Source organism: Phoca vitulina, unplaced genomic scaffold (genome assembly GCF_004348235.1).
Source record: "Phoca vitulina isolate PV1807 unplaced genomic scaffold, GSC_HSeal_1.0 scaffold2, whole genome shotgun sequence".
In the NCBI taxonomy this organism is placed as follows: domain Eukaryota; kingdom Metazoa; phylum Chordata; class Mammalia; order Carnivora; family Phocidae; genus Phoca; species Phoca vitulina.
In genome coordinates this window covers 42,791,071-42,808,290 of record NW_022589705.1, presented here as the reverse complement: position 1 = coordinate 42,808,290, position 17,220 = coordinate 42,791,071, and the positions used below count along the sequence as shown (strand labels likewise).

Below are 17,220 nucleotides of genomic sequence, written 5' to 3'. Positions count from 1 at the left end.
AAAGCTACTGACCACTTTTGTGTATTGTCAAGTTGAAAGTACTTGTTAAAAATCTAAGAATAACTACTATATTATAAAACCAGAAATATGTACAATTTAAAAATGGTACTGTAGGAAAGAAAAAGAGGATAACAATTCATTAGATTGAAGGCACAACAAAAATAACATAAAAGGTTTCTTTAAAACAAAAAAGAATGTGTAAAATATATTCATACAATACTATAAAGCAGAGAACATGAATAAACTAGAGCATAATTTTAAATATGAATAAGTCACCAAAATGGTATGTTAGAGAAGTAAAGCAAATGCCAACATATAGATACTGTTTGGTACAAGTTATGTATTTTTTTTAAAGTACGCTAAACAGTTCTCATATACAATATAAAAACTTAGAAAGCACAGACACACTCCAACAACCTCAGGCTGCTTAAGAAATAACCAAGTTTAGGAGAAAAGGAAATTAGATGGAGTGAAAGGTTCCTAGCTTTATTTATACAATTTTATTCTTCATAATTTTCTAACTCTATTATAATGTTTCATTCCTTTAAAAACAAAAGGCTATGAAATAAATATTGCAAAGTGTCAGTAGTTGTTAGATCTATTTGTGGGGAGAGTGTTTATATTTTCTTTAAACTTTTCATTTATTTATTTTATTATCATAAGAATATTTTAATCAGAGGCATTAAAAAATTGCAAAACTGGTCCTAGCAGAAATTATAAAACAGCAGTATTGATTTTCTTATACCCAGTCTTTCTTATATACTGTAAGTGATCTCAATTATGTTATATTTTTGCTTAAAAATAGTAAGTTTTCTCTTGTTTAAGCAATAGATGGTTGGAACAGTTACTTTTTCTTCGAGGAAAGTCAGAGATGATCTGTCGTAAAGGGAATGAGTTCAATAGTAAGATGATACTAGAAATTCACTGGAATAGCAAGATAATACTAGAAATGAGTTAGCATTGAACAAAGACTTAAAGTTTTGGGGCAGAGATCTAATTTTGAATCCAAAAAGACATTTATATTTTAGTAATAAATTTTTAGAGATAGTCTATAATATGTGTATTTTTACTATAAGGGACTTAATTTTATACCAGGTAATCTGAGCAATATAAAACCTGCTTTTCATTAGATAGTTATTTTAAACTAAATTAAAAATTTTCTTTCATATAAACTAAAATATATTATAGGGGCACCTGGGTGGCTCAGTCATTAAGCGTCTGCCTTCGGCTCAGGTCATGATCCCAGGGTCCTGGAATTGAGCCCCACATCGGGCTCCCTGCTCTGTGGGAAGCCTGCTTCTCCCTCTCCCACTGCCCCTGCTTGTGTTCTCTCTCTCGCTGTGTCTCTCTCTGTCAAATAAATAAATAAAATCTTTAAAAAAAATAAAAATAAAAATAAAATATATTATTAAATTTTATTAAAGAAATAATGTAGTCAAATAATTCTATGTATGCAATGCAATAGATACAAAATAATAATTAATTTTTGGTCATCATCAATTGACTATGACATTATTAATAACTAATACAGTTAGATAAGGAAGAAAATTTTTGCCTGTTCATTCTTTCAGTGTAACTCTCTAATGGGGACTTATATTTAGATTTTAAAGAGAGTTAAATTTATCGATTTTTTCCAACAAAATCATATTGAATGTGCTAGATAGTTTACTGCATGCTATGTATATAAAGACTAAAGATGTAGACCCTACCATTATGTACACCAACATTATATGTAAGGTTATGTTCACCATTACATAATGGTGAAATTATGCATGAAGTGGTTGGGAGCATATTAAATTAGGAATGGTACGTTAGAAAAGGGTAAGAGAAAAAGACTCATGTGTGCAATCCATATGTAATCCATATAACAGATTCTGGGAGCCAAGCAGTAGTTCAGTATTAGAGAAACATGGGCCATGAATACCAAAGATGCAATTGAAAACACATGAGCCAATCCTTCAGTGATGTGAGAAAACATTGTGGAATAAGCAAATTCCTGTACATGTTATTTCCAAAGAATTATTAAATATAAATGTTACATTTTATCCAGATTCTCTAGTATTGACATGATACGAATTTACATCAGGGAATTAGGTTAAAAGATGTTTTTAAAAATCACACATTCAACAAATAGCATCATCCATTCAACCTTATGGTATATATTACCTTGAACTTATCTGGAAATTGTTTACTAAAATTTGAATAAGTTATTCCCTTGTTAAAATATTCTGCAATCAATGAGATCACCACCAAATCATTGGGACCTTTTATTAAACTTTGATTAAGCTTTATTAAACTATTTTTATTTTAGTAAATCAATGATAATATTAGTTAAAGGATGACAACTTAAAGGAACAGATTTCTCAAGGATCTGATCAGTGGAACTCTGTTTCAATGATGGTAACTATACCCTTTAGACAAAATCTGCATGCCCTGCCCTCAATAAATAGCTTCCTTATAAACCTGGAAACATACACATTCTCTTGGGCTGAGGACCACAAAAGGAGAAGGGCTTTTCTTTAGTGCACTGTGTCCCTTGGTTTATGGCTGTCTAATACTGTAGGGGGTTAGCAAAAGTAAATCTCCATAACTGCTAGTCAAACAATGACAGTTAATAGAAGTTTTACCCAGTGCTATCAAGATAATAATTAACAATTTATAGCAAAAAGGAAAAGCATGATAATAAAAAAGTCAGAAGCTAATAATGAAAAGGAATGAAGTTACTCCATGAATACTGTATCCACGCAATCATCATAAATAAACCAATAGTGTAACTATCTCTTTAACACAGTAACTCTGGATCAAAGAACCAAAGAGCGGAAAGTGAAGGGAACCCATAGTTCATCATTCATTCTACTTCACCAGACTCCAACTCCATGCCCTCCTGACCAAGGAGGTAATTGGTACTTAGAGTGCATAATTTAATTTTTCTTTAGGGAGGTCCTACTCTATCAGAGTGTGATTTTTTCTTTTCTTTTTCTTTTATTTCCTACCAAGCAAAAGGTTATTCTGAATGTTTAGCAGAGACACATGGAAATAGAGATACATGGATATGAAAAATGTAAGATTGATCTTCAACAAAAGGAACCCAATTTGCATCTATTGAATATAATTTTAGGACAGAGTGAAGTTCATGCTACCAAAACATTTGTTCTACAGCCTGCTATAATGTTGATGAATCATCATAAAAGAGATTTTTCCACTACCAGAGACATTTCAGCTAGGCAGCAAAATAAGCCGATTACTAATCAACCATAATCTGATAGATAGATAAATAGACAGATAGATGATGATAGATAGATAAGACAGATAAGAGAGTTACACAGAGAGACACACAGAGAGAATACATATCACTTTATGGTTTAAAAATACATAGATATATTTTGATGTAACAAAATAACCAATTTGTTGAATATCTATTTTCTTCCAGGGGACCTTACATAAACAATCTCATTTAATCCTAACAGCATCAGCAACTCAAATACTAAATCAGGCTTAAACTAGGTTTTTTGGTTCCTGGTCCAATTATGTTTATGTGAAATCATATTCCTTTAGTTAAAACGCATGATACTTAGAAAGGAAAGGATCCAAGATCTCCTATTAGAATAGTGCTCACTAGCACATTCAAGTTAATTACAACGTCTGAATAGTTTATATTTTTCCCAGATATATGGAGTGGTTCATGATCACTGAAGCCATGTGTGTGCGTGTGTGTGTGTGTGTGTGTGTGTGTGTATGTGTATTTGTGTGGCAACTGTGTGTGCTGAATACAAGCAGGAAGGTAGCTGAGGGATGTCAGAGAGATCACTGGTGAACAGAAAATAAATGGGTGACAAGCAGTAACAGTGGCTGGTAGGGTCAGACTCAATGAAGGCAGGGGATATGTCTATCTTTTGTTGTCTTGTTTCATATCCACACTTGGAACAGTGACTGGAGAGTAGGTGCTCCATAAATATGTATTTAGTGATTGATAAAGAATCAACACAAAGGTCACTGCATCAGACAAATTCCATTAATGTTGCTATTTCTGCACCGTATGGAATGAGACTGCACTTATGATATTTTGTTTTATTTTAATTTTGTTTAGCCTTTAATACATGAGTAACTAATTCTCTGTATGTACCTTAGCCCTTCCTCTCTCTTCAAGTAATCAAACTCAAGCACCCTTCTCGTTCTGAGTAATGCAGAGCACAGAAACTAACACACGAGGAGCACTTGGTGAATGAGATGGTGAAAAGTACATAAACAAATACAGTCACGAACATGAATGATGAAACATTAAGATACCGCTCATTATTTGAAAACAAATACTTCCTCATTATCTATTAGGCAATAGCAAAAGGACCACAAATTGTCTAGGAAGTAAAATGATGGGAATCATCACTCACCCATGATCATGACCATTTATTTACAAAAGTCTTTTTCAGAGAGTCAGTATTCCAATTTACTAAGATCACAGACTCCAGAGCCACACTACATGGATTCATAATCCAGCCTCAAAGCTTACTGCTGTGTACTATGAGGCAATTTATTAACCTCTTATGTGCTTCCATTTCTCTTGTGAACAATGGGGATTATGATACAACCCTCTTAGGGTTGTAGTGAGGATTAAATTATCATTATGCAAGGTTTATATTTAGCCAAATAAATAAATATTTGATCATTCTACATACAAAATAAGGGAATTTATGTCCAAAAATTTCAAAGTATAGAGTTCTACTTCTGGAGCTATTAATCAAGTGGCAAGTGATAAACTTTACATCTTGAAATGAATTAAAGGAAAAATATGAAGCTAATTATGGATCACCGTTGCTGTGAACTTTTACAAAATTCTTTTTATTTTTGGAAACGTTTTTAGTGACATGTAGTTTGTTACCTAACTAAACTTCCCCACACTTAAATTCAGTAATAATAAACACTGATACAGAAAATAACATAGTATTTTATCATTTTGGAATGAAAGTGAAAATGCAAAAGAAACAACTAGAGCCAACTTCTGTTGTCACTATTTTTATGTTTTTCAAATTGTTAATGAGATGAATTTCTTTTCATCTCACATCCAACTGTCTATAAAAACCTGATAATTTCAAAAATGTGTTTATTCATTCATTAATTCAGTAGATGTGTATAGAAATCTTATCATGTGTCTGAATACATAGAAGACTTTCTGTCAGCATTTGTTAAATATGCTTTGCAAAACTTTTTATCAGCTCTGCCAGACAAGAACACAATGAGAATATATGTTGTCATGCAGTTTACTATTTATGACAAAGGGACAGTAGTTTGGTGATGTATAAAATCAGGTCATAAAAGAGTTAACTTCATTTGACTGTACCAATCCAGTGATGATCACTGAAATAACTAGATAGGATACCTGTATCTATATATGGTTTTATTTATATTTTATATATATATGTACATATATATATTTCATATGTATTATTTTTCTTTTAAACCAAATAATAAATTTTTATAAAAAATTGATGAAAAAATGTACAAATTTCACCAAAGAAAATATTGCTAATATTTGTGGGCAATGGTGTTCTGATTAAAATACTGAAATAAGAGCTTCCTTCTCCCTGTTTAAAAAAGAAAAAAATCATTCTTACCTCTCAACAAGGAAGCCGATGATCAAGTGGTTTCAAACATTTAAGAAGAATTAACACTAATCCTCAGACTCTTCCAAAAAAACTGAAAAGGAGAGAACATTTCCTAACTCATCTTCTGAGACCAGCATCACCCTCATACCAAAGCCAGACAAATGAAAAAAAGTAGAAAACTACAGACCCAAAACCCTGATTAACATAGATGTAAAAGTCCTCAACAAAATACTAGCAAACCAAATTTAACAGAATATTAAAAAGATCATACACCATAATCCAGCAGAATTTATTCCTGGAAGGCAAGGATGGCTCAACATACACAAATGAATATGATAGGCCGTATTAACAGAATGAAGAATAGAAATAACATGATCATCTCAATAGCATTTGATAGAACTAGCATTTGACAAAATAAAAATTCACCAAACTTTCAAGATAAAAACTTTCAACAAACCATGCATAAAAGTAATGTACCTCAATATGATAAAGGCCACACATGACAAGTCCACAGCTAGCATCACACTTAACAGTGAAAAAAGACAAAGCTTTTCTTCCAAGATCAAGAACAAAGCAAAGAGCCCACTTTCTCCACTGCTATTCATCATAATAAAGAAATTCCCAGCCAGAGTAATTAGGCAAACAAACGAATTAAAAATAAAAACAAAAGACATCTAAATTGGAAAGAAAGAAGTAAAATTACCTTTGCAGATAAAATAACCATATAAGTAGAAAACCCTAAATACTCCATATACACAAAAAGTTAAAGCTAACAAATGAATTCAGTGAAGTTGCAGAATATAAAATCAACATACACAAATCAGATGCATTTCTATACACAAACCAATATACAACAAACTATATACAACAAAATGCCCAAAAAGGAAATTAAGAACACAATCCCATTAACAATAGCATCAGAAACAATTAAATATTTAGGAATAAACATAATCAAGGAGTTAAAAGACCTATAAAATGAAAACTATAAAATATTGATGAAAGAAATTAAAGACATGAACATATGGAAAGACATCTATGTTCATGTACTAGAAGATTTAATATCTTTAAAAAGTCCATACTGCCCAAAGCAATCTATAGATTCAATGCCATCCCCACCAAAATCCCAGTGGCATTTTTCACAGAAATAGAAAAATAATCCCCAAATCCATATATAACCGCAAAAGACCCAAAATAGCCACAACAATCTTGAGAAAGCAGAGTGAAGCTGGAGGTATCACACCTTCTGACTTGAAAATATATTACAAAGCTAAAGTAATCAAAACAATATGGTACTGGCATAAAGCCAGACATATAAGACCAATGGAACAGAAGAGAGCCCAAAAATAAACCCATGCATACATAGTTAGCCGATCTTCAGTAAGGGAGCCCAGAACACACAAACGTTAAATGATAGTCTCCTCAACTAATGGTGTTGGGAAAACTGGATATCCACAAGCCAAACAATGAAATTGGACCCTCATCTTGCACCATGCACAGAAATCAACTTAAAATGGATTAAACTCTTAAATGTAAGATCTGAAACTGTAAAAATCATAGAAGAAAACAGGAAAAAATGCTTCTTAACTTTGGTATTGGCAATGCTTTCTTGGATATGATACTAAAAACACAAGAAACAACAGCGAAAATAAACAAGTGGGACTATATCAAACTAGAAAGCTTCTAGACTACAAAGGAGACAACCAACAAAATGAAAAAGCAACCTGCAGAATGGAAGAAAATATTTGCAAACTCTCTATTTGATAAGAGGTTAATATCTAAAATATATAAGAAACTCCTGCAACTCAATTGCCAAAACAAATAAAAACTCCTATTACAAAATAGCAACGGACTGAATAGACATGTCTTCAAAGAACACAGATAAATGGCCAAAAGTCTTTTTAAAAAATACAAGTAACAAGGATTGGTGTATGTATACTGTCAGTGGGAATGTTAAATGGTGCAGCTGCTATGGAAAACAGCACGGAGGTCCCTCCAAAAATCAAAATAGAACTATCACAGGATCCAGCAATCCCACTTCTAGGTATACATCCCCCCCAAAATGAAATCAAGATCTCAAAGAGATATCTGCACTCCCATGTTCATTACAGCATTATTCACAACAGCCAAGATCTGGAAACAACAGAAGTGTTCCTTGATGGATACATGGATATAGAAATTGTAGTTGATATAAACAATGGGATATTATTCAAACTTAAGAAAAAAAGGAACTCCTGCCATATGTGACAACATGGACAAACATGGAGGACATTATACTAAGTGAAATAAGTCAGTCACAGAAGAACGAATACTACATGATTCCACTTACATGAGATAGCTAATACAGTCAAAGTCAAAGAAGCAGGAAGTAGAAGGGTGGTTGCCAGGGTCTGGGGAGGGGGGAGGGGAAAATAGGGTTTTGTTGCTCATTGGTTATAAAGTTTCAGCTACACAAAATGAGTAAGTTCTAGAGATCTGCTGGACAACACAGTACCTGTAGTTAACAATACTGTATTGTACCTTAAAACACCTGTTATAAGATAAATCTCATTGTAGTGTTCTTAACATAATAAAAAAATAGTTTCTACGTTTTGGCAGAAACATTTCTGTTGAAGCTGAGGGACTCAATAGTTATTCTCTCCTGCTTCATTTCTGAACTACGGGAAAAACAAGGCAAAGAAAAACGCGGGTGAACATAAACATAGTTTTAATGCTGATAATGGAGAACCTATCTTACATATGCCAGCAATTATGCTTAGTAATTCTGAACCCAGAAGATGTCAGCTTGGTTCAACCAGATTTCCCCTGAAAACTCTGGGCCATGCACTCCCAAATACTTTTTCCACATTCAACAATCAAGGCAGTCATGTTGCCCCTGAGGGAGAGTTAGTGAAAAGGTGAGGAAAAGATATAGATACATAAACCGACATACCTTCCTGCTGGAGGGAACAGCATGAGTGGAAAATAAGGGGTCAGTGTGGCTAAACATTGCAAGACCATACATTCCCTGAATATTCTGAATGAAATGAAAATAATTTTGGATTTTAAAATTTGTATAATTTGCAAAAATTATATTAGTTTATTTTTATTAGCTTTTTTATAGGATTTGCATCTCATGAGTAAATATTCATTTGTCTGATTCACAAGAGAATGTCCCTTAATGCAGCCATTTTCCTACCAATAGTAGATAGATTCTAAATAATTATGAAAAGCAATAGAAAAATCATGTCCCAGGTACACATTTTATTCAATACGGACAATGTTTTAGTATCTCATTATATTGTAAATTGAGGGCACTCTGGTTTAATTCCAAGAAAATGTACTGACAACAAAGGAAATGGTTTTAAATGTACATATTCATCAATTCAGTGCTTTTCAATTGGGGAAGGACTTGTCAGAATGACCTGGGACTTTCTCATTGCCCTTTCCCCTTTTTCATCAATTCCATTTTTGATGGAGAAGTGTTGTATTCTTCAGGTGTTCTTCAGTAGGATTTTTTTAAAAGGAAAATCACTTCCTAAATGAATAGGATTCTGAAAAACAAATGCATAACTAATTCTGAGTCGAATGTTCTAAACATACATGATCTTTCTGTTCATTTTAAATTATGCAAGCCCTATATGACTTGTAGGTACTCCAAATTATACCTCATTTATTCATTCATTTTTCTTAAATATATATTGTTGGCATGTGCTAGACTACGGGGATATGTATGGCCATAATGGTGAGGGAAAAGACATAATCGTTCAGTATTATCTTATATTTTCCAATACTACTTGCATTTGAAATATTTCTTACTAATGAAAAGAGGAGATAATCACAAAACTATAAGAAACACTGTTAAAATGTATCTGTAATGAACCACATATATGCACATAAACTGTTAACTGCTCTGGGATATGAGTTAGGAATTCAGAACAGAGAATTTACATGTGCATGGGGCACACACTTTTGTAATCAGATATCTATATATTTCGTGAAAGAAGCAAAGCAAAAATATTTTAGAGTTTTATTACAGTTGAGACTCCTTAATAGTATTCTATTTATAAGCAAACTATATAGATTCAAATACCTTTTCCCAGGTGGCTTCTCACCCTTCTTGTGAGAATACCCAAATTATACAGACAAGAATACTGTTGAAAAAAGGCCTGTTGATCTCCACACTTTAGAAGGAAGAAATCTGTGTGTGTGTTTTTTAAATCTCTTTATGCTTCTCTGACTGCTTCTCCACAATCCCCAGAACCAATCCCATCTTTTTCTGATTTCTTTATCATTTCCCTTACCTTAGAAAATTTTTTAGAGAAGACTTGATCTTGGTTCTTTCATTCAATCTAGATATGCAGCTCAACCCCAGGGCTTATATTGTCCTTCTATAATCTACATATACTTTGCTACAAAAAGAAGTCTTGATAAAAGCATGTCAGAGTCATGCAGTTGTCAGTTTTAACAAAAAAACTGTATGGAAGACATTGGAATTCACAACAGTGAATCTAGGGTTTTATAAAGAGTGATTTAAAAATGCCTACATGGTCCTCAAAAAAAGTGAAAAAAAAAAAAAAAAACTTCCTGAGAAAAAACTTATGCTAAGAACTTCTTTAAATATCCAGGATAAGATAATACTAACACATCTCAAGTATTCTGAATAGTAAGTAGGAACACATGCTCAAAGATGGCATTCTCAGAGCCTGCTACTTAAAATTTATATGGTGTGTGTTCTTCTGCCTTCATTAAGGTATGCCCATGTAGTTTTATTTTTATTCCAGGTGCATTAATCATTGCGAGTTCATTTCAAGTGAATCGAGTTGTTGAACAGCATTTTTTTAGCTGTGAACACTATGCATGATAGCAGAAAATAGAGTTTGAAAGGTGGTATGAAGCAGAGAGTTTTGTTTGGGGCACTGAAGCAGCCACGTGCAAACTTTCAGTTGATAGGTGAGTATGTATGCCTGTACCATGCTTTTCTACAATATATGTGTTGGGTTTTTTTTGGTTTTTTTTTTTGTTTTTTGCCTGCTTTATGAAATAGGGTATGTTGTTGTTAAGTTTTGATAGGCTAGGGTGATAAAAATTTAATTTTTGCCTCTCCATAGGTAAGTGGGCATTTTGTTTTTTTTTCCTGCGTGATCCTATTTCACTCTTTATTCTCCATCTTCATTATTCTCCTTTTTTTTTTTTCCTTACTCAGAATTTTCATAAAACAACAGTACTAAAATATCACTTTACTTCTTCTTTTGAAGGATTTTTTCCTTGGTGATTGTCACTCCAATTAGGGCTTCCTTTTACTAATTCCACCCACTTTTCATACCTAATTTTATTTGCTACTCAACTACGAAGAATTTTATCTGCTATGACTTGTATTATCATTCCAGAATTGAATTACTTTCATCTTTTTCTGAGAGTTGAAGGATATCATTGTTCAGAATACGTATATATAGGTATGTATGTTAGATGCTATGTGATTCTTGGCATTTCTTTCTTCTATTGGTTGTGGTGGTAGGGAGCGGGGTGAGATGTCTACACAAAACTATATTTTAATTCATGGCAGAACAAATTTTTTTTTACTGTGTCAATAGCAATACTATATCTGTAAAGCTGTTTTAATTTTCCATTTTAACACTGGTGGGTAGGTGGAATAAGTGCACATAGGACATGTCATTTGTGTGCATTCACATTATTCAGAGACTACATTTATAAGTAGAATCTATGGTGGAATTTTGAGAAAAGTAGAATTTCCTACTATACGATCATGTGCAATTTCTTTCAAGTTCACAGGGACTTATACTCTCTTCATTGACCTATACTTCTAATTAATGCATTTTGGTTATGGCTGACTTAGTTAATCTCTCTTACCATTAAAACAGCACAATGAGTGTGTGTACGTATGCATGTGTGTGTGTGTGCGCGCATGTTTATGTTTGTATGCATAAGGCATAAGCCATATTTAGGCAATAAAAACTTCATTTTAAAAGTGTACATTCAGAGGCACCTAGGTGGCTCAGTCGGTTAAGCGGCTGCCTTCGGCTCAGGTCATGATCCTGGGGTCTTGGGATCGAGCCCCACGTCCGGCTCCCTGCTCAGTGGAGAGCGTGCTTCTCCCTCTCCCTCTGCCTTCCACTCTGCCTACTTGTGCTCTCTCTCTATCTCTTTGTCAAATAAATAAATAAAATCTTTTTAAAAATAAATAAATAAATAAATAAAAATAAAAGTGTACATTCAGACACATGGATTCTTCAAAAATAATCTTCATTGATATGATATTTCCTAAAGGATTTGTGAAATTTTCTAAGGCAAATATAGAAAGTTCTTAAAATCATCTGGCATTCTATACCATATGCTATTTACATACTAAATTTAAATAAATGTTCAGAAATAATATATTTTAACATATAATCTTTTTCAGAAAAAGTCAGAAACAAAACAATTAACCTTACCTACAAAGTTGGTATTTTAAATCTACCAATTATTAATATCCTTATATAGTATCTGTAAGATCAGTTTATAATTTGAGTATTACATTTACATTCAAAAAGCCTGTCACACATGTCTTTGTGTTGTTGTCTTCATATATCACTACTCTGAACTCTCCCATAATTTACATAGTAGCAATTCATTTTTATGGACCTTAAAGTCCCAAAGCTGAGTGCCTCAGAGACGATTTTGCAAATTTCCTCTACCATTCGTTTATTATTCTTCAATATTACTTTGAATCACCACCTGTCCTGACACCTGTCATGAAGCACAAGCCTTTCAAGCTACTTGATGTACTATGCATTTGTAACTGACACACATTGACTTGAGAAGAAAAGCCATTCATTGCTTCATTTAAAAAGAATGTATAATAAAGAAGGATATCTGACTGAGACTTCTTCTTAAGGGTGTGATGCTTAAGAGACTGTGATAGGAATTTTTGCTTCTACAATGAATGAATAGAACTACTGCAAAAATGAACTAAAATAAATTTGAGAAGGATCATATTTCCAGTAATTATTTGGCAATTTTCAAACAAAACTAAACTAAATAAATTTACTGGGCACCTTAGTAAATGTCAAAGACAGTATATTAAATTTTACTATGTCTATTTCAAATCTTACATTTTTGAATAGAGATATTTTTGGTGGTATTTGTTTAGCAGTTACTTTGTAAAGCGAATGGTTCTATAACATGGTCGATTAGAGTTTGTGGAAAAGCCTGGAATTCTACAGCCACTGTTGGCTAGAAAACTACAAAAAGTAAAGATTGATGATGATTTTTAGTTCTTTAAAATATGCACATTCATATTACTGTCTACACTATAAAATGAGATTATAAAAGTTGTATAAAGCCCAAAATGGTAATTTTAATTATTCACATAATTTTTGCAATGCCACTCTACAAGTTGAACAACAAAAACATAATAGTACGAAGCTTACATAATCACCACTGTCATGACTCACCTGTCCTTTTTTACTTGGTTTATTTCTTGGTCCATCAATAACTCCTCCGACTCTTAGCAAGTGTTATTTAAAAAAAAAAAAAGAATTTAAAAAAATGAAAAAGAAAACAACAAAAACCAGCCAATTAAACAAACATCTCCCTCATAACATACAAATTCAGATAAAAAATTTGTTAAAATAAAAGCACACACATCAAAAAAAAAAAAAGAATAATGATTTAAGATTTGTACAATGGTTCTCTCACCATTTATTCTTTAGTGAATAAACACTTGCTTCTGATAGTATATATTTATTCATTTATTCATTTTATTGAAATGAATAAAATAATATTTAATAAATACTTACTTAATATGTGCCATGTGTTAGGCATTATGTGAGCCAAAGGAGACATACCGCTTAAAAGAGTGAAATAAAATTACACCTGCAGGAATTTAGAACTGAAAAGGATGCTGGAGAGAAAAATAGGAAATGAAAATACAATAGTGTATAAAACTGTATGTACACACACACAAACACACATACATATTCACATATGCATGATACTCGATGATAAAATGTTAAAAACACTTCACAGTTAATGTTAAACACTTTAAAAGACTAAGGTCACTTACTATCATTATTACTATGCAAAGTGTACTTGAAGTCAGTCTATGCAATAAGAGAAACAAATGGGAGATAAAACAGTTATAAAAGAAAAATAAATGACATTGCTACCACCTCAGAAAATATAAAAAATACTTCTATGACCTCAGAGTTGATTTCTTTTTTTTTACTGTAGTTCAATTATTATTATTACTTTTAACATATAGTGTATTATTTGTTTCAGGGATACAGGTCTGTGATTCATCAGTCTTATATAATACCCAGTGCTCATTACAACACATACCCTCCCCAATGCCCATCACCCAGCCACCCCATCTCCTCACCCCCACCTTCAGCAACCCTCAGTTTGTTGATTTCTTTAATAAGACAAAAATCAGAAAAATCAGAAAAATCTTATCTTAGTACATCATAGGAGTGTCATTATATGATAAAAGGGTCAATTCATTCAGAATATATAATTATCCCCAAAATGTATATACCTAATAAAATACCCGAACTTTTAGGCACAAAAATTGATAGAACCAGAAGAAAATTTATACAGTAATTGCCAAAGTAGGAGATGCCAGCATGTTTCCATCAATATTGATAGATCATGCTAGCAAACAATCAAACAAAAATGGTACTGACACAGAATACTTAAAAAAAAAACAATCAATAACATAGGTTTAATGGACATAGGTGAAATGTATGGAGAATACTCATCCTTGTCAAGCTTATATAAGGCAATGACAAAAATTGTCCACATACTAGGATTTAAGCATAGAAATGATGTAAATAAATGGTCAAAAAATTACATTCTGCGATCATAATCCAATTAATTTTTTCAAAAGAAGTAACAAAAATTATTAATATAATACATTTGGAAATTTAAAAACATGTAAACAATGTATAATCCAAGAATAAATCATAATGAGTCTTTTCAAGTTCTTAGAATTGAATAACAAATATAGTACATAGCAAATGTTGAAGAATGCAGTAAAAACAGTACTTAAAGGGACATTCACAGCTTCAAACAAATATATTAGAAAAGAAGAAAGGCAAAGATAAATAAGTTAGTATCCAACTTAAGAAAAAAGAAAACAGGAGTACCGACCTAAGGAAACTAGAAAGATAGGAAAACTGAGGCTATGGAGAAAAAATTAATGAAGCTGTCAACAAAGACACAAGGACAATGCCAATATATAATCTAAATAAGTGTAAACAGCTTTCCAGATGTGTACACAAATGTTACATAGAGGCTGGGATAGATCTGGACCAAGAGAAGACTGATGGGTGAATTTAGTTGTTCTTAATTTTTGGCAAGAGGTGAGCATGTATACTTGCCAATGAGTTTGGCAATAAAGAGGGACAGGTTTAAGGCATAGTAGTAAACATTTTAAGGGATGAGGTGAAGTCCCTGAAGATCCAGGAATTATTTCAACCAAATTCACCGACACTCAAATCAGTATCCAAATAATTTTTTCTGACCTCTAGTTCATGATTGGCCCATTGTTGTCAAAGCCAGTCTTTCCAGAGCCTATTATGGAGTTTATTTCTGTCATCAAGGTAATTCAGAAAGCTCTTATTTCCTTCCGGTCACAATGGGGCTATTTAAATTTTTAAAGCAGAAACATAATAAACATCCTCCTACTAGGAAAGATTCCAGAAATGCCCAACTCAAAAAATTCACCAAATTTGAAATAGTTTTGAGCTGGTTCAAATATCAACAGAATGTTAGATACTGTGAACTTCATGGAAAAGTTTACTTCACTCAGAATATGAACGTGGACAACAGTGTTATATGTTAATATTTCAATAAAACTGGAAAAAAAGAAAAAAAGAATATGAATGTGGATATAGAACTTTATAATGACATTTCAGAGTCATATTCTAACATCATACATAACTTTAGGTTAGTGTTCTTTTACACATGACTCACAGGGCAAATCTGAGCCCTGCTGTTTTGGTAGTTATTAGATGTCCACAGGTCACTGGGTACATTAATACATTAATAAATTATCCTTCAGAATGAATGTCAGCATGCCATATTTCAACCAGATAGATGAACAATGAGACTATTATTAGAGGAATGGCTATGAATAATTCTATTGTTTGAATATTGTGTATATTACACAATGATAAATATTGGAGAATAATTCTGCAAATTTGTCCCTGAGGGAATATATATATATATAAGGTAGAAAATAAGAATTCTTAAATGAACTTTATGATTTAAAATTAGATTGTTACTTGATTATTTTAATTCTACTTTTTCTCCAATCCTTTAAAACTGCTTCATAATGTACCAGAAATTCATACATCTCAATTATGCCATGAGTACTTTCTAATTGTTCTAACCTTTTCGTTATTGCTAAAACCACTATGACTCTTATCCCACTAGTGGTTCCAAGAGCACCTCTCTTTAGTAATAAAAATGCTCACTGCAAATGTTAGCAGTTAAAGGACACTGAAAAATTAACTACCAACTTCAGTGGAAGAAGCCCATCCTTCATAATATTTCCAAATCACAATATAAAGGAAGAAATGTCACAGGCAGCCCAAATCACATAACTTAGTGGCCTAGTCAATTATCCTAAGAAAAATTAGATCTCCATTTTGAAATAATTAACATATTAGCAAGGATGGTATCTTTTTATATGGCTGGTCATTTCATCACAATCCACATTCTTCAAAAATTATATACTAATTACATTGTGATTCATAAGAGATTTGGGCATTTTCACCTACTGCGATTATTAATAGAAAATACAATGTTTACTTTCATTGTCCTTTGATATAAAATACTTTTAATATATTTTTTTAGGCCAGAAATAATCGATTCCAGTATTTGTATAGTCAGTTTAGGCTTTCGAGCTCTTTACAAGCAAAATGACATGTTGGGTTAAGAGTACGGAATGTGGACAAATACTTTAAGCTTCAGTTTGGTTACCTGCAAAATGGGGATAATGACAAATACTTCACAGACACTATACGAGATAATGAAGGTAATGTAACATTGGCGCCTGATGCATAGAAAATGTTCAATAGTATGTAGCTATCAACATGAAACATCAAACATTTAAATTGACAGGGAAGGTGGAGAAAAAGTGAGGAAGCAGGTCTAAATGAAGTGTCACATTTGATTTATCCAGGAAATAAGGAGGCCTGCAGCAAAATTTGGAAGTAGATAAAGCATACTTTTAATACTTCTGCATTTCACATTTAAGGTCTTCTAGTGATTGCTGGTCATTTGGATAACCCCTGGACACTTAACTAAAACATTCTCAGCACCCCATCCCACCAATTTTAATGGGGACACAGGAACTAACACTTATTTTACAATATACTTCAAATACTTACTTTGTGCCACGCCTGTAGTTCTAGTTGTCACTGAAACATACAGTCTTTCAGTCTATGCATTTTATAACTTTAAGTGCTAAATATTTTCTTAGTGCTAAGTCATTTAAACATTTTCCCCAAACCAAACCAAGATAACCACATCAAGTGAAGACAGACTAAGCAAATCAAAGTAAAGCAAAAGAAACAAACAAAAAGCCTTTGCAGAATGCTTACTAGATCTAAGCATAAGGGTGGTCCTGTTTATAAAG

The 17,220-nt window shown here is 32.4% G+C and overlaps 1 protein-coding gene and 1 long non-coding RNA gene across 2 annotated transcripts in view; both read right to left on the bottom strand.

Annotated features, from left to right (window-relative positions):
• Positions 1-17,220, bottom strand: part of NEGR1 (neuronal growth regulator 1) — an 829,063-nt gene that overhangs the window by 702,930 nt on the left and 108,913 nt on the right. The window lies entirely within an intron of this gene.
• On the bottom strand, positions 7,933-13,369 carry LOC116645713. Its single transcript, XR_004302016.1, has 3 exons — positions 13,031-13,369; positions 8,530-8,533; positions 7,933-7,987 (listed from the first exon to the last, which is right to left on the bottom strand). It is a non-coding gene; the product is annotated as an uncharacterized LOC116645713 (long non-coding RNA).